Consider the following 19,399-nt stretch of genomic DNA (forward strand, 5'->3'; position numbering starts at 1 on the left):
AAGCGACCGGGCAGCGGATTGCCCAACTATATCCGGTGTTGTCACATCCGCATCGCGAGGGTGGCGAGGGCCCTCGTACGTCCAAGTTCACGTGGGTTAGCAGACGACGGAACCCGAAGACGAGCGACCGCGATGCCCCTAGCGTGATCCAAGCGACTAAAATCGCTAGATTCCTGGCATTCATGTTCGGGTGGCAACGGTCATGTGATCCAGCGTGGGCGCCGACTAAGCAATTTCCGAGCGCTAGGCCGTGTTGCCATGAAATGACCACCCGAATTCACCATTAGTTTGTCTCTTTCTCTCACGGTCTCGGGAACAAGAAAGGAAGCAGAACAAAGCAGATATGAGAAATCAAATAGCGTGCTGCATTCATTACTATAGTATGAGAGAAACATCTGAAACAAAGCAGAAGGACACAGACTAGGGAAGCAGAGAAAACCACGAAGCTCCTATTTCTCTGCTCCACATTCTTGATGATGATGATGATGATGATTGGAGTTTAATGGCGCATTGACAACAAAGATCATAATGCGCCACAAACTGAGGTATGATTGAGACAGTGGTGATGTTATGGTTATTTAAGAGTAAACATGATGACTAATAAAAGATGAGCGTATACGTGTAAAACATTACTCTGCGACTACAAAAGGCTAATAACGCCAACGTCTCTCAGGAAATCAAAGACGCTTGTAAAAGGGACGAGAGCCTCCTCACCAAGCAATAGGGCTGGGTGAAGAGGTATGCTCCACATTCTTATATTAATGTTTCGCACAAGCTTGCGTGTGCTCATTCACTGTAAACACTGACTGATGCGTTTTACTCACAATTTCGAAGCCACGTGGTGTAACGTGTTTCGGCACGTGTTTTATCATGCCTAAACACATATTATCATGTGTCGACATAAACAACGGCAGACCACAATTGGGGACGCCATTATGTATGTGTGTGTGCGCGTGTATATGTTCCTGGTTCGAGCAGAATACTTCGTGTGCTCTTTGTATGTCCCGCTCTGCTCAACGCTGCTTAAGTAAACTGCCAGTATTAAACGTCGCTTCTCGGAAGCGCGGCTCACGGGGTCACGCTCGCCTCGTAAATCATAAAACGTGTGCTCAGGGGGACGGCATAGGAAGGGAACGGCCTGTCGGAGGGGGAGGAGAGCAAAAATGTTCGAGTGACTTACGAGACGTCGTATACTCTCACTTTTAAGCTTGAAACATAGCCTTCAACGAAAACATTAAAACTGAGAAACACGTTTTTTTAGACCTTTCGGGTTTCATGCTTTCTTTCCGGTTCTGCATGCATTTGAGTTCACTGAATTGCATGTACCGCACCTGTTTATCGGTTGGGAGCATTATATTTGGAAAGGGACAACGAACTTTTAAAACGCGGCTGCCGTATCGCAGCTCGTTAGAAGTAGTACGTAACAGTCAAGAAAGGAGATAAGGTAAACCTTATACAGGACTGGGTGGTTGAACGATACAAACCTGCTTAACAGCTTATGCGGAAGTTGACGTGTTCATAAAATTCCGGTGTAGGTTGGTTAGGAACAGCTCTCGTTTTTCAAAAGGCGCATTGTAACGTAAACATATCTAGCGCGTATTGCGGACTATGCGGTTATGCATTGTCTCAGTACCAGTAGCTGAAAAATTTGGAAACGTCTTCTGCTCAGGCCAACCCTGGTGTGTAGGCATTTCCGTCGCTAAAGACAAAGCTAATGTGCGTGGAGTTAAAGGTACTGTAAAGCAGCAGAGACCGAATTTCATTTAGCGTGGCTATTGATAGTCCAAGCCATAAGTATAAAAACGGCGCAAATTTCATTCCAATCGGTGGTGCAGTTAATTAGAAAATTAAAATTAAAGATTACGGACAACACTGTATTAGGTATTCGGAAGGCCTCCGCACTCTCAGCCGCGTACGGCGGCAACCACGTTGCATGCGTATAACACTGGGCCAGACAGTCGAACAGCGCTGCGTTTCTTTTTCATTTTATTTCGCAAAAAACACACTAAACAGGGGTCTCTGCACTCCTATGGAAATATGATACGAAATAATATAGCCACCAAAAGAACAAAACGCGACAAAATAGTGCTGCATACATAATACACATACATATTGGACAGTGTTGCCCGCTGCACAAGGGGTTGTTCGACACCAGGCGTCGCGCCGCTGCACTACGCCGGATTTTTCATGATAAATTAAAAATATTTAGAGAGCGTTGTCGGTCGCATGGTTCCGCATATGGGAGTTACAAGCAACAAAGTCTCAAGCCACGTCGCCAGCATATCCTGCTTGTCTACTGTTTTACAGTACCTTTGACTTCGTCTGTTACTTGCACGTTGGTAGTAACTTTTCTGAGCGCGGTACGGATGGCGAAGTGCTCTTGTGTTTGCTAGGAGCTATCGCCACTGGAATGGCTTTGCTTCTCGGTGCCTCCACTTCGTTTTGCAATGACCCTTCACGTTTATCACGTTTATTTTGAGCAGCGCTGGAATGTCACCACTGCTTGCTGAGGACCAAGGCGAGACAGTGAGCGTGCGCATCACATTTCTGAAGGGGGGTGAAGAAGAAGACCGAAGCAGAAACATCACAGGATACCCTCAATTGTAGAATGTGTTCTGCATCAAAGCTACCCACCTTGGATTGTACTTGGATTGTTCTGCTGCATTGCGCGTACCGCCCTGCATCGTCGTTTGGAGATTGCACCTGTGATATGCTGCTGGAAGTAGATGTGGTCTCACAGCCTCCTGAGTGAATAACAAGAAGTACGCTCATGCTGAAAAATTAAGGATAATTGTGAAAAATAAGAAACTGTCAGATCCTGATGAATAAATTCTCGTAAGAAGTGCACCACATCCTATTCCTGTACAACTAAGGGCCACGCGTTGCCCGAGCAGTCTGATTGTGGTGCTAGAAGGACAAGATAAGAGCGTGTGGTACATCTGGCTTATCAAAGGAGAACTCAAAGATGCAGAAGGGAGTTCGCCTTGTGCATTTCAGCGAGTTAACAGTATTGTTTCTTTGAAATGGACATTCGGTGAACTCATATTGATGACGTTACGCGGGGCAGAGTCATGGGCAAACTCGACGCTCGCCAAACCCAGATCGCGGTGTCACAGGACCTGCACATCCCTCAAAGATCATTTCTATACTTTGGCAGCGTTTTCAACATGCTGGAAATGTGTCCTGGCGTTTCAGTTCAGGACATCTGCGGATTTAGACTCTGCGCAAGACCATTTTTTGTCACTGAATGCAGGACGGCGCAGAAGGAGCATAGCAGGAGAATTAGCCAGAGACCTTTCAGCTGCTACAGGGACTACAATTTCCAGGCATACTGCATACGGATGACTTAGTGAGCACAGCCTTTCTGTCCGCAAGCCTACACGATGTGTTCCGTTAACCCCGGCCCATCGTAGAGCCCGGCAGCATGGTGCAGAGAACACATTCGTTGGACACCTGAACAATGGGCACGTGTCCTGTTCACTGAGGTATCCAGGTTTGGTATGCAGAATGATACACGACGTGTATTCATCTCAAGAGCTCCTAGGACTCGCTTTGATGCCTTCAACATCCTTGAGCACCATCGCTTTGGTAGAGGTGGAGTTCTAGTGTGGGGGAGGGATAATGTTGGGTTAACTACTCCTCTCTATATGTTTGAACAAGGAACTGTGAACGGTCAGAGATACCGCGACTGATGTCGCGGTATCTCTGACCGTATGCCTTCAACAGCATGTCCAACTATTCAGGGTACCATGGGGCCTGAGTTCCTGTTTACGGATGACAACGGACATCCTCATCGAGCAGCTCTTGTGGAGGAGTACCTAGAAAGTGGGGGTATCACCCGCTTACAATGGCCAGCTCGCTCTCCGGACTTGAACCCCATTAAGCATGCATGAGACGCTCTCGGAAGACGCATTGCACAGCATCATCCGCCCCCTAGAGCAATCCTGGACCTCCGAACAGCTCTAGTGGAAGAGTAGGACGCTATACCTCAACAGCTTCATGATAATTTTGTTCTGAGTATGCCCACACACTGTACTGCATGCGTGTCACTATCCAAACGGAACAAAACTTCCCGTGGTGTTCCTGAGGATATCCTTTCCCGGAAATTCGAATCTCCCTGGGAGACAGACATTTTTCCGACAGATATCCCCCACATCTCCGAGTGGCTACGGTTTGGCCTTCCCACAAACACCCGTCGCACAGGAAGTTACACGGAGATGCCGGGACGAACGTCCGTGCTCAGGGCCCTGCCCCTGTATTTTCTCATTATTATTGATACTGTTTACTGAGCTGCTGCGTAAGTGGGCACATTCCTACTAGGCGTTTTCTTCTGCCATTTTGTTTCAGCTTCGGCCACTGCATCTTTCTTTCTCAGTTGCTGCTCTTTGTTTCTTTCTAGTATTTCTGTTACGGACAATGGGCATGAATATTTAAAAAGCAAAAAGCTCTTAGAACCATGAACTTAGAAAGGCAGTGGCATACCTTTCCAAAGCGAAAACAGATACTATATATTGCTTGTCTCGTGAGCTTCCACAAATTCGAGAGTCCTGTTTGCCTGCGAGTCAAACTAAAGGGTGAGGTGTTTAATTTCAGTGCGATTACGTATACCGATAATACTGGACTCAAGAACTGCTTGGCGTATTAACTCACTATAACGGTAACATCTGTGTTTCTTAGTGCTTTTGATTTGAGGCATTTAGCTGGTTCAGCGAAAGTCGAACTCACGACGCGACCACCTTGCCATGTTTCTCTCTCTCCTCTGATAATGCTCACTGCATCATCCCATCAGGGACCCTATTCGGACAATTCTTCAGACGGCCGTTACGGTACATCCTGTGGATGTACAGTAACGGACGTCCATTCATGTAGTTCCCAGAGATGTCCATGTGATATCCATTTCAGGACATGGACGTTGGGATCTATTTCGAACGTCCACAGGAGATAGTGTTCTGTCTGGGTAACAGGTAAGAATACAGCATATTGAAACATCTTCTATCATAAAACAAACATGTTTGCGGGGTGCCCAATGATATGTTTTTTCCAGGAGCTACTGATTTTTCTTTTCACTATGACAAGTCCGTTATTATATTTTTCTTTATGTCTGGAACACCGTATATCACCATAATTCATTTATTTTACACTTTAGTTGTAATTCCAGTAGTGGAACAGTCCTAACTGCCATCATCCTTAATTTCTCAGCATGATTGTAGATATAAGAAGTTTTGGCTCAGACGGCGTTAGAATACCTACAACCGCTGACAACGATCTTGCAGCAGTGATTAATACACTACTCGAGAGAACAACTTTGAAATCGTTCTGTTCTGCTTATGTTTACGCTGTAACACCAACACGCAGAGCTGGAATAAAAAAGGTGCTTCCGTAACTGTGCCAAAATTAAAAAAAAAAAAACTGTGAAAAGATATGTGATCAATGGGCATCTTCCTGTAGGGAACTAAGCACTTCAATGAAATTGTATTTGAAATGAATTTAATTTTCTTAATCGAATTTCGAAATTTTCGTACTCAATGCTACCTTCTTTTTTTTCTTTTTTTGTCAGAAACAGAAATTGTCACGTCACATTCACCTCATTCTATCGTAAAATACGTTCCCTACAACAATGGTAATAGCTGCCTAAAAGGGGAGGGGGGAAATCATAAAAAAGGCAGACAACCATGGAAGGTGTTGCGATTTTCGGCGGCACCTGTTAGTGACTTTTGCTGATGTTGACGAAACGTTTGACGTTGCCGCTAAACGTCGCAACCGTTTGCGTGACGGTATGCAAATTTGTCAGTAAAATGCTTGCGACATGTTTGCAAAAAGGTTATTACAGACACCGGATACAGTTTTCGACACGTTTCAAAACTTTCGGCCCATTGAGATTTCGGCCCACGTTAAAGAACCCTGAGGTAGGCAAGATGAATACATGAACCGGCTACGGTGGCGTACCTCATGACCATAGTCCATTGCCATGCACCAAGAAAGGTCAATTATAAACACCTAATGTGACGTGCAACGCCAAAACCAGACGCATTAAAATAACGCTGTGTAAGAGCACCCCTACATCACGTATAGATACAGAGATTGGACAGCGAACCTGGAGCACCTGTCTCATGCCACAGGTATTAGTACGGCGTAGCAGCTCCTCTTGCGGCACCGTCAATATCATTCCCGATGGACATAATGCGACTGCTGCACAGTGTCTTGGGATGCTCTTCTTTCTTTTCTTTTTTTTTTTTTTTTTGGCGGGGGTGTCATAGTCCTTGAAAAACACTGGAAAACTCACTACATGGAGCCCCCTGGTGCAGAAAAGTCACTGTACAGTCCACAATAGCTCTCACAAGATATCGGAGATTTCTTGAGAACTTTAAAACCAGGTGACACCGCAAGCCGTGCCAGATGCTTGGTCTCACACTGAAACCGGTCTGTCACCAGGAGTGCTATGCGCAGTGGGGTCGGATTCAGAAAGGATAACGTAAGTAGAGTTTAGTTAAGACATCGGAGCCCGCGACGCGCGTACAACAGAGTCTCAAACCGGGTGCATGATGGGATCGTAGCGAGGAGAGGCGCCCGGTATCTGGTGAAGACAGTTCGGTTCATAGGCCTAGGAAGGGCTTCCCCACACCATGTGAGAAAGCAGTGAGACGATCTCATCGGAATATGTTACCAATTCAGTGCGATTGAAAACCAAACACCTGTGGCTAGCAGAGAGAACTCTCTATGTGCGCCCATAGTTATTCGTTAACACTGTGGTTCTTCCTCAATGTAGTGATTGATATCTCCAACTACAGTTATACTGAGAAGATGATTGCCGCATCTGCCGCAGGACCGGAAGTTATATGCTTAGCGAGTATGCCGAGCTCTACGAGGCCTTACGTGCCCATCATTCGCCTTGCCGGCCGCGGTTCATTATCAAATGCTCTGACGTGACGTAACATTTTAAAGGGACGCCTACATGCGGTATATTCGGCAAAAATGCACTTGCAAGAAAAAAAAAAAACAGATCCCATGCCACGATCGGCGAGACCTCGTCACGAAACAGGTAGTACATTGAAATGCTAACAATTTCAAAAATGCTCAAGGTATCCCGATGAGACAAGTGGCGTTGTATATATAACATCTAAAACTTTAATGTGTTAATGCGTTCATTACCAACAATAGCGGGGATGAGGAAGGTTGCAGAATGGACTATTTTAGGGTATTCGTATGCGCATGCCCAGCCACTTCGGGCGGCGGCCGCCATGTTTGTTGACATAAAAACCACGACCTACTCTATACTACAGACCTGGACATATCAATCGCCTATGGGAGATCCGGGTCATGGGTGAGATACGCTAGTGGCCGCTACAAGCACCACATACTGCATTATTGGGAAGAGGAATACACTATTATCACCATTGCTACCGTCGTTCGTCTACTACGCATTATAGAAATCATAAGGAGAGGCTAGACGAAAAGCTGGGAGAGAGAGTGACGGGGGAGAGCAAAGGAGTTGTACGAGGGCAAGACCCTCTCCCAATGTCCAAGTCAGGAAGGCGCCATGATCGATATTTTGGATTCGGCCGGATTTGCCACAGCCTTTCCACGTATGAAGACCAGGTGCGTGCGCCGCAATGGTATCCAATCCAATGCAAGTCGCTTCCGATGGGCTCCGTGTGCCATGCCGTGTGCGAAGTGTGTTTGCTTTGTCTGCCATCACCTGTGCGCTTCGGTTCCCTAGGGAATGAGCATTGCACGGTTTAAACCTTGTGCTGCGACATGAAAGAACGGCGCACGGAACTCGTAGGAGACACCGTTCGTAAGACGCTAGGCCTACCGTATCGATCATGGCGGCTCCCATGTTGAGATGCCCCCCTTCGATGGCTTGGTTTCTAGTTATTATTCCCTAGTTAGCTCTAGAAAGAGCACACTATCGCCTCTCGCGTCCTGGAAAAAGATTAAAAGGAAACAGAAAATGCAACTAAAGATAAGGCCAGTTCCGATACATTTGTTTTTGTTTTGTTTCCGCAAGTTAAAGCTCATCTTCGACGCAGGAAGCGACACTGTGCTCCTTCCCCCTCCCACGTTGGGGATGAAGGAAATACGCGTCTCCGAAGATGCGCAATGAACAAAATAAAGAAAAAAAGGCGTTCGTTCATTAATTTTTTGCGGGCGATCTATCGAACTCATTTTTGTTCTGAAAACGGCTACGATATCAGGTGACCGAAAGGAACATATGTTCTCATTGGGACAACTTCGTAGCTTTTATAATTAAAAAGTTAATTAATGGAAGTTAATTAAGACATTGCTTTTGGACTTTGCTAATGCCCTCCTAAGGAGTGCCCACCAGCATATGCTATATTGCAATTGACTCCATCTTGGTAAAAGTGTCATATATATATATTTTAAAAATGTTCAGGACATTTGTACACCCTGGACACACAAGGACACCCTGTATAGAGAAATGTAGATTGAGTGTTTGTGTTGCACTGTTTACCCGGTACGTGCATGAAAATTCGATGTTTATCCATCCCTCCAGACCATTCCAGTAAAGACGAGTCACTATTTATTTACATGTCATTCATTACATTAGCAGTTGTGGGAAAGATAATCCAACTCGCACACGTTACAATACTGTTCAGGCGTCAGAACGTTTCTCATCAACGCATCGTCCAGCGAAGATACACGTGCGAAGTTCTTTTGAAAATGTATCTTCTGCCTGTGCCTGTTCATGTAGTTCGGCAAGTATACACAGTCTTTACTTAATTTCATGTTCACAGCGAAGATGCAGACGGCAAAGCAACGGCGAGTCGAAACAGTGTCAAAACACAGCTTTTGCAAACGAAATGACTACTGCGACAAGTAGAGGAACCACTCACCCACGCAATCGCTCCAAACTAACTTGGGTTTTGTAGCTGAAGTCGGATACGGCTCCGGTGCGGGTGGCGCTAATCTTGTTATTCTCCTCGCTGTTCATTAGCAGCGGCGGCGGCTCATGACACGGCGAAGTACTCGCCGACGGACACAGAATCGTTGTCTGTGTTTCCATGCGAACTCAGGGACGTCTCCTCGGGTAGAATACAAGTACCACGGTCCGCTGTCGCACGAAGAATGGGAATATCCTTTGAACTTCCATGGTCATTACACGCACCACAGTCGGACACTGAAATTTTGGCACGCTCTAACCTTTATTGTACAAGGAAAAAACCTTCGCTTTTCTGTGCACTCAAATACCGTATGGAGAAGCATGTGCCTACGAAGTTTGAAAAATTTTCGAGGTGGGTTTTTTTAGATATGAGTGCTCAAAAACCGCATTTTTTCAAATACCACGTGTTGTAGACGCCTCCGCGCGTGACAGCAACCTGGCCTAGACTCCTAAATTTGATACCGAGTTATAGAGCTCAATCTCCGCTACACGGCGATACCTTTCTCGCTTCACTGGCATGTACACAAGTGCCGCAATAGCCGCAAGAATATGAGCGATTTTCGTCGTCGCCACCAACTTTGCGTATTTTTAGCTGCAAAATAAGAAAATCGCCAACGGAACAGAACCCAAGCACTAGAAGCCAACATAGCTGACAGTGCGAGGAAAAAAATTCAAAGCCGTGAACGCGTTCGTTGGAAAGGTAGTGAACGTCACAATCGCTATGACTGAAAGCGCGTCGGACCGGCCATATTCTTCCGGATTTTTTTTTTCTCGGGAACTACGGAAACTAGAGAAAAAATACTTGCTGTTCCCTTCTCAATGTGAGCCAGGCTACAACATATATTTTTCAATAAAAATTACTGATGGTGCCCGGACCACTTTGCCTGAGTCGAGATGGAATCACCCGAATATGTCTTAACAAGTTTTCGTGTGGTTTTTTGGGGTGAACCACGTGTTGTGTGCTTCAAAATACCGGCTAAGCCCACGTGGTGTTACTTCGGTATTTCGCCGCTAGGAGCGGCGCGTACATGGAAATGGTCGATTTAGGGCAACGAATGTCGTAGTTAGCTCAATATTACAGAGGACAAATAAACTGATACAGGAAGTCGTGCGCCAAAGTGTGAATTTTCGGACAGTGGCGGCATATATGGACGAAAATACGTCCAACAGCAAAGGAAACGTGTCCTGCAGGAAACAGGATATCACAAGGAATGGAAAAAAGTGCCAGTCATTGGTGCAGAACGTTCTAGGATTCATTGACAGCGAAAGAAAAAAGGAGGCCACTCGCGCTAGCAGAGTCATTACATCTCCAAGGCCCTCGATGTCCTGTGTTACTGCTATAAAAGGATTCAAAATAGCTTCAACCATCTCGAACAGCATGCCCGTAGTTCTACGTCAAGCCCCAACAACTGTGACCCCTGGCACAGCCTACCACCATCATTTTTCTTCTAATTGGTTTCTGACATGATTTGTCCTTCATGGTCTTGTTACATTCTTGCTAACAACGTTAAATTACTCTTATCGGGTCACGTTTCTTCACGAATTCAAGTTCAATATTCTAGTATATTCAGCCACCCTTCGGCAACACGCTCCTATATATGTGGTGCGTGGGCGACACATGTGACGAATTGCTCGCAGCCTGCTTCATTTCTCTTCTATGACATGTTTCGCCTGATGCTCATGGGGTTGCGATACAACTATCAATCACAGTACAAGGTGAAATGTAGGCGTTCGTGAGCATATCAGTTTGAGTAATGTCATGTTGTTTCCAATCACAGGTATCATTAATTAAGATCGATAATTAAAGCGTGCACTTTATACCGTTGCGGTGGTATCTTTCTAGGAATTGTAAGGTGTGTGCCATATAAATGCATATAGCTCGTACGTTACAGTGTTGGAAGTTATATTTCCCGGAGTTTGCGCTCGGTGACCTTCGTCTAGATCCTGCACCAGCTTTTATGAGCTTCGCCGAGATAGCCTCACATACCTGGGCGTTCCATTGTGCCCTCCCGTAGTAGGCGTGTTACACCAAGGTGTGGTAACGAAATACAAGGTGCCGTCCTAATGTATCCAGCACTACTCGAGAAGGTGCGGGACAAGCTCTAGTCGAAACAGTTAGTATTGTTCAATAACTATGCAGGGTGTTGCTTACCCTTTACAGATTTTTTGCATAAGAAATTTATAAGAGCAGCGTCGATACCGTTTGCAGGTGGGTCATACGGCCAGGCGGACATCCTGTCGAAGAGAGTAATGTAACTAGCATGAGTAATTGCCTCAAACTCATTAATTAACGCTTTAATTAGGGGATTTCGGGAAAAATTGAGTAGCAGAACGGGAGACAATCCTCGTTGAAAGAATTACTTTAAAAAAAACTGAAAGGAGCACGTGCGTTGAAATATCGATCGCCGAATTATGTCATGCAAATGCGCCGAAACCATTGGAACCAACGGAAGCGCATTGAGGGCTGCGACACTCACGTCAAACGCCCACGAGCCTTGGAGTAATGGAGGTGATTGGAGTTGGTGTGATCTGATTGCCTCATTATCCCCTTTGCGGCGCCGATAATTTGCCGACGACTGAGGTCATGTGCTCCTGAGGCGCGCGGGTTTGGTATCGGCTTATTTGCATGGCAATATTCGGCAATGAATCTCTCAATGCACGTGCATGCAGGACCTTTTAAAAGACTTTCCACAAGGATTGTCTCTCTTCCCGCTATCTCACTTTTTGCTCGAAATTCCCTAGTTAAAGGGTAAAGTAGTACATTTAGGTCATTAGTTATTTACTAGTTACGTCTTCGAGAGGATATCCGCCTGGCGGTATAATCAACTACAGAAACGTTACTGCTTTAGGTTTCTCCCCTCCCGTGTCCCCCACGTATTCCTCCTGTACTCACAGCATCTGCCCACGTATGTATATATATACAGTCAACCCTCGATTTATGAACACCCTCGGTTCCCCGAAAAATCGTTCATAAATCGAGGGATTCATAAATCGAAAATTCCGTTAACTGAGTACTATCGAGCAAATGGAACAGTATTTCCGAGTTGGGATTGTGTTTATGATGCCATATATTGTGTAATTTTGCTTTTGACCATGCCTTCTGCTGTATCAATCTCACAAAGAACAGACGTTAGCGCATTCACACTCTGTTTATGATGCAATACTAAATTGTTTAATTTTGCTTTGGACCATGCCTTCCGCTGTGTCAATCTTGAAAAGAAGAGATGTCACCACATTCGCACTGGACTGGTCTCGGATTTCCTCCGGGATTTTTAACCTCCGTTTATTAATCTCCGGGTGACAGCGACCACCTTATTCATCAACTGAGGTCAGGAACACTTGGTCGCACCTTATATATACACATATGTGTGTGTGTGTGTGTGTGTGTGTGTGTGTGTGTGTGTAAGTACTGTACTGTTAATACGTGCGCCAATACCAAGGCTTTGGCTGTTCTTGGGCACGTTAATAAAGATTATTATTATTATTATCTTTATTGAAACGATAGTCCTCAAGTATTTCTGGCCTGATGATTATAAGGTCCGTAATCCAGTTCCTCTACGACAAACAGATATTTACAGTATTCCTAGAAGTTGCACTCAGCGTAAGTTCTATGCTCCCACAGTGTTTAATTCTTTGCCGCATGACCTATTGCCCCTATCGTCAATCACGTCTATAAAAAGGGAACTTAGAAAGACCTTCTACAAATGATGTGATTATCTGTTAATTAAAAAAAAATATTGGTAAAAGTAGTTTTTCTCTGGCGTATTTACGTTTCATTTTTCTTCATTATTATTATTATCTGATTTGGTTATCTCTTATAATTTGTCTGGGTAGGCGTGTATTATTATATCATTGATATATTATGATTTATGATACCTTATGCATGAGGTTACGTTATTACGGTGATATCATATCATAATTATTTAGCTTGACTGTTTATCTGTAAAAGTGTATATTTTCTGGCTCGTCTCACTGTTCTGCCACGCCTAACCCACAAGCTTTGCTTGGCTTAGGCAGGGTCTTCACTGTATTTATTCTTATCACTGATCATTGAGTAGTAATAATTTTTTTTTCTCCTTCCCTTTTAGTGCCATGTACTGTATGTCTGTATGTTTGTACTGTATGTATCAATGTGAATATCTTCCTGTTATGTTCTTGTTTGTGAATGTGTCCTAAATATGTTATGTTTTGCGTAATCTGTATATGTTTGTATATATGTGTGTATATATTTGTAAGTACTGTATTGTCTACGTGCGCCAATACCAAGGGTTTGGCTGTTCTTGAGCACATTAATAAAGATTATTATTATTATTATTATTGTAATAATACGCAGCAAAGAGCATTAGGGAAAACACCCACGGTCTCCACGGTATCCTGCATTTATTTAACGCTTTCACTGCAGAGACATAGTGCAAAATGGCGACCAAAGAGGAAGACATACTGCTCCATTTCCTTTGTATTTTATCACATTTATTTATCACACAGCAATATCACAGAGCAGTAAACATCACAGGCCGTTTTCTTCTAAAACAATGCAGGGCTCGCATTTTGCATGGCATATAGTGAAACTCAAGGTCACGCTGAAGTCCTTATATGATCCCGAAACCGGCTGAAAAATACGCTTGTAAATGCACACCCCAAGCAACGATGGCGTACCATGATGGTTGAGGGAGTTGTTGCCGTAAGACGCTGTGGTGCCCGTGCTTCACTTTCTGACATGCTGGCTGGGTTCAGTGTTTGAGGGAGGCCTCGTTTCCCAAAGTTTCATGAGGCTGGGACGATGAGAGATGTCACTGACTTATCGAAACCTCTTTATTTTGCTGAGCGATTTGGCACACCATCGAAACTCAACACACTACTTGTGAGAGTTAACTCTGCAAGAAAACTATGTGTTTGACAAAACTCCTGCGGGAAACTGCTGGACGCAGGCAAGATTTTGAACCTGAAAATGATGAAAAAGGAATATAAATTTTGGGCGCCTGCACCTTAGCAACATAACTGTCCAACGTAATACAAAAAGTGTGATAAGATCACTCAATATAATTTTCTTGCTGTTTCGGTCGTTGTTTTGACAGAACTTACTGCTCAATGCTATTAGGAATAATCACAGTGTACACAAAGAGAATTCGACAATGAAGATTTCTTCTCTGTTACATACACAAGCGTTCATAAAAAAAATAACACTAACTTTAAGCTTCTACATGTAACTCTTTGTCATGGCTAATCCCTGTATGAACATTCACTACTTTTCGGCACACCTCTAAAAAATGAACACAAATATTTACTTACCTTGAGCGTGTCAACAACGTACTTGACGCAACTGATGCGACCGGCACAAATGTAAGTGCACTACATTTTTGTGATTACAGCCGGCCTGCCTTGCCTCTTCCTTTTAGTCGAGGTTGACCGAGAGATCCTCTGAACGTCAAATTCCGTAAATTCCGTCAACAATACTACGGTGCATTTGATTTTCCACTCGCAAGCGTTCAACAGACATACAGTGAACTGTGCGTCCTCGCGTTCTTGGGTTATGGTGGTTATCGCTTATCACCTGCCAGGCGAGAGAGACGGTTGGCGACGAGGTAAGAGCGAGAGTATGCAAACACAAGAAAGAAAAAAAAAAAGAAAAAAAAAGGCAGACGTATTGCCTTAAGCGGCACAAATAGGCGGCACATTAGTTTCGGTGGACAACTTTCCTCCCATGAAGCGTTAGACCTTGATTTGTGTCGCGTATTACGAGTAAAATGACACATACAGCCTCGTATCGCCTACAAATTGACGGGAAAAACGCACGAAATAGGCGTTTTTTCATTGCAAGCGGTACAATGGACGTATTTGGATTTATAGTGTAGCTTTGCGCAGCAATACAAGTCGCTTACATATCCAGATCTTCAAATCATGAACGCTCATGGAAGTTGTTCAGCTGAAATTCTTTCATACAAAATCCAAATTGAATATTTGCACTGTGTCTAATATGGGACAGGGAGGATTGACTACACGTAACAGAAAGCCAAAAGTGTGTCAGGACATTGCCTTTTTCCACAAGGGAAAGACCGCTTTTGAGCGCTCACATTGCATTTACCTCACTGCTCTGGAGATAATTTTGCTATTATTTTTCGCTGTTCTACCTAGACGAGGATTTGGCCCGGGAAAGTAAAGATTAGAAATGGAGAGAACCCTTGTTGGCAAATTTTCGTTTACTTGGGAACACTGTGGACGTCTACGCAACAATAATCGCTCATTAGTGCACGATAGATGAACAGAAACAAGAGATACACTCTTAAACCCGTACCTTTTATTGTAACTTTTAGAAACATGTAACTTCTATATAGACGTAGATTTCGAGATTTCTTATAGGTTACACCACTGTAACGTATATTTAGAGGTTAAAAGCGACCAAGGTCATGTCTTTACAACACGAATAGAAGTTACATCTCGGAAAAAACAAAAACAGCTTGTTGTAACTTATAAATGTACCCTCTACTCCGGCAATGTAACTTCTAAGCGAAATCTCCAACGATAATTTCTTTGTTAGTTTCTTATCGTTCATGTTCTTATCGTTTGTTTTCCTTCTATTTTTCAGCATAATGCCGCGTTTCAGCCTCCCATTCGAGACGACAGTTGAGAATCTACGCTGTTATTTTTTATCTGTTTCAGCGTCATCTATACGTCGACTACATGTTATCAATGCTGTATGAACACAGATTATAAGCTTGCAGTCTGGAATACTGATAGTATGTTTCTTTCTAAAGGGTGGAAAACCATTGTCAATGCCACAACCACCAAGATTTCCGATTTCGCTGCGTAGCCGAGCCTGGTCTATGTCTATCCACACTGAGAGCGGTTGCCTTGAAACGCTTAACGCTCGTCGTCCGTCCGTTAACAAGTGTAATCTGTTTTAATCAGTGGTTTTCCTCGCGTTTATCATAGTATCGTCAGGAACAACGGAAAAGCTAGATGTCTCTAGCAAACAAGGATATTTTCGGTGTTCTCAGGGGAAAGTGTAGTGAGTGCGAAGATTGCAAAGAATATATAACCGAAAACGAACGTCACCACCGCAGCCCTAATTCACACACTTCATACACTGGGTAAGTGTACGTTTTGTGCTAGGTACGTGCGTTATTTTGATAGCAAGAGCTCTTAGCGCATGTTTGTTGTGATTATGGCAAGCGTTTTGCGGTCCTGCATATGAACGCCACTTACGCTTGCTACTTTTCTGCTCTTACTTGGTCGCCAAGTCAATACACCGGCGTGCATTTTGCGAGCTGCGGATATATGCATCAAGATATATAATTCGCAGCTTCCTACTCGTTGTATTCTTACGATATTCTAAGACTCAATCGCGGAGTGAACGCCTTCCTGCATTTATGCTGCTTTGTACCTTGTGCTTTGTACCGATTTGAATGGTTCCGTAATTGTTACTCTCATTGCCCAAACTTTTGTTCCCAGGATCCCACATGCAGGTTCACATATACCGTCACCAGCGCAATGCAGTACCTCACAAACTCGTCCCAGAGCGCCTCCAACGCTGATAACGCAGTAATGTAATGTCTCCTGCGTTACTGTACACTCATATTCCTCAAGGTTGTGTGCGTTTTATGTAATACTGTATTGCCATTTGCGCTCGCCTCTGCAACACGAATGTGGAATAAATTTTTGTCTGCTGCAATTCTCCATTTCGTTGGGTCTGTTCAGCTTAGCAAACATAGGTCAGTTGTTTTGACTCGCTGGCTTCCTCGCACTTTTATGCATTGCTTCTCACTTAGAAGATAGTTCTTTTTTCCACATACCTATGGTAAAGCGATCATGGTTCCTCCTCACATCAGAATCGCACTTGTGCACAATGTGTCACCTCTAGCTATACTTCTGTTTTTGTAATATACATATGTTCAAGATCTCCTTTTCTGCGGGTTCATTTTGGTACCTTGGTGTGTTCTGTAAATGTCTGTCCATATCCCACGCACGGGGTGTTTGTTTTTATTCGCATCACACCAGCGCTCATTTGACAGGTGGGTTACGTTAATTTTCGCAAATTAACCCATCCGTAGTTGCAAACATCTCCGACATTTCCTGACGCATGTGTCTGTAACTACGGACCGATTAATTAGCAAAAATTCACATAACCCACCTGCCAAATGAGCGCTACTCTGTTGCGAATAAAAATGAACATCCTGTATAAAAAGCCGCGCGTTGGCGTACCCTTTACGGGCAGGTGCTGGATTGAAGGCCGTAACCTCTAATTAGTGGGTTTCCTTGTAACTTTTATAAAAGGGGTCGCTCAGAGGGTACCTGGTAGCTTCTGAAATAGAGGGTAAAATATTGCGATTTTTTACCCTTTACTAAAGGGTACGGAGTTAAGAGTGTACGCACGCATAGGTGCTAGCAGTCCTTAATAAAGAAGATATCTGCACCTGTAATTGAAACGAAAGCGTGAACGTGATGTTTGGATAACCTTCCAATATTAGCACTACGGGCGTGGTTGAACGTATTAAGATGCTATCAGTGTACAAAAGGGCACGTATAGTGCGGCATGATAAGAAGAGCTCTCTAATTGCTCTCTATAATAATCGAATACGGATTAGATGTTGATCCATTGGTCGCTGCAAACGAAATGATGATTGTTGGGGCTAAAGGTTACAATGTGAAGCAGACTTAGGAAAGTAGCTATGGTGCGCAACTCACAGGCGCTACGGTGTAAACTATAAAGGAGAAGCAACAGAATGTGTTTAATTTCGTTCATTTATTTCATTTCATTTCGTTATTGATGGTAGGATGGTGCTCAAAAAGTTACTTAAATTCATTGATAACTTTCGTTGTGGCACTAACGAACGCTTATGTTTTATTAGGAAATGACATTTTAACGTTGTTATAATACTTTTAGAATTTAGAGGGTTCATAGGAAATAGGTTCATAGAAGTGACACTATCGTGTTGGCATTATTGTGAATATAGGGCTCGTGCATCCCCTTACACAAAAATTTTCACTTTTCCTTTTCCACACAGACTGTCTGTATAAAGTCTGTGTGCCTCCTGTTGCCCTACAGTACAGAATAGGCACATACTTCCCGTAGCCTTTCTATCGCCATTGTATCCTTTCTGGAGGCAATTGGTGCACATTTTTCTGTAGATTGTCTACATACCACTTGTCACTAAACGTGACAGCAAATACTCAGAATTTCTAAATGAACATTACACGACTGTTCTTGTAGTCAGAGAAAGCAGACTGATTTTGTGCACCCTTTGTGTAGCCGGTACACATTTTCCTGTAGAAAGTCTGTAGACGATGTGCAACATAAGACGAGAGATAATAGTGAGAAATTATACACAATTTGTATGATCCCCGTAAAAGAAGGCTTCAGATATTCTTGGCCTTCTAGGGCCGTATTGAAATACAGAAAGTCATAGGACACATAATAATTTAGCAACCTTTATTTCTTACTACCATGCTTTGAATTTACTTTCTGTAGCGTCAAACTTGGGCATCTCTTTGTTGGTGCTCTGAACACTTGAAGAGTAAGCAAGTGGGTTCTGTAAAGAGTATATGAAGAATTGGGTTCAGTAACTCTGTGAGAACCACACACATTACAGCGCATGCTTTCACAACACTGACTCCGGAAAGACAGAACGTCTTACAAATAAGATCAGCACAAATCAGAACATTCCACTGCAAGTAGAACTATGTAAAAAAGAAAAAAGAAATACTTACCGCCATTCTCAAAAGCTGCTGAGCTTTCCTGATGCACGTCGGTTTCGTCTGCGAATTCCACCAAATATGATCACGTTCGGTCTACCACAGCGTTCAACGGAGCGGAAGATATTATCCCTAGCTGTCACGCATTTCTTACGGTTAACGTGGAAACAAACAATGCCACAAGGGTAAAATCGCCTTCTGTCTTACATTGGTCACCAGCGTACACAAAAGATTCAAACATCCGACGAAGAAAACATGGTATGCGTGGCATGCGCCATGCCGCCATGCAGCGTCTTTAAATAGGAACCGGATAAGAGAGCTGATAATGATGTTGTCAATGCCATCTGTGCACTGCGACCCCCCTTTAAATTAGGCTTCAGGGCTGAACCGCCAATGGAGCCTACCGGCAGCGCTTAGCTTTTACGCACTGCAAAAACAAAGCTTCATCGCACAGCACGCGCCAACACAGTCAACATTCCGATCGACGTCGCTGCTGCATCGAAGAAGAACTTGCCTCTGTTGCAGGGCTGGCGAAAGAAATGACGGACCCCGGAGAGGGCCAGGGCCCTCGTCCTCACGTGTACAGGCCCCCAGCCACACGGGAACGAAAAATGACATTAAGTGTCAGACGTACTAATTTAGTGTCACTTTCAGCGAGTGCACTTGCGATAAGTGTCATTCTTTACGAGTCACACGGTGTCTTTCAGTGACACTGAATGCAAAGTACACTTACGATGAAGTGAGTTCGCCAAACTCACTTTACTTTGCCTGCGACAATCAAGTACGTAGCCTCCACGGCAGGGATTG

The 19,399-nt window shown here is 44.0% G+C and overlaps 1 protein-coding gene and 1 long non-coding RNA gene across 2 annotated transcripts in view; both read right to left on the minus strand.

The window, feature by feature from the left end:
- The window catches only part of LOC135401578 (uncharacterized), a 45,884-nt gene extending 43,543 nt beyond the window's left edge, over positions 1–2,341 (minus strand). Inside the window, exon 1 of the mRNA XM_064634062.1 lies at positions 2,311–2,341. The gene's annotated coding sequence lies outside the window, so the exon portion shown is untranslated. The remainder of the gene's footprint in view (positions 1–2,310) is intronic.
- On the minus strand, positions 2,342–8,888 carry LOC135401581 (uncharacterized). Its single transcript, XR_010424847.1, has 3 exons — positions 8,856–8,888; positions 2,635–2,744; positions 2,342–2,547 (listed from the first exon to the last, which is right to left on the minus strand). It is a non-coding gene; the product is annotated as an uncharacterized LOC135401581 (long non-coding RNA).
- Positions 8,889–19,399: the final 10,511 nt, after the last annotated feature.

The sequence above is a fragment of the Ornithodoros turicata genome, chromosome 1 (assembly GCF_037126465.1).
Source record: "Ornithodoros turicata isolate Travis chromosome 1, ASM3712646v1, whole genome shotgun sequence".
NCBI lineage: Eukaryota > Metazoa > Arthropoda > Arachnida > Ixodida > Argasidae > Ornithodoros > Ornithodoros turicata.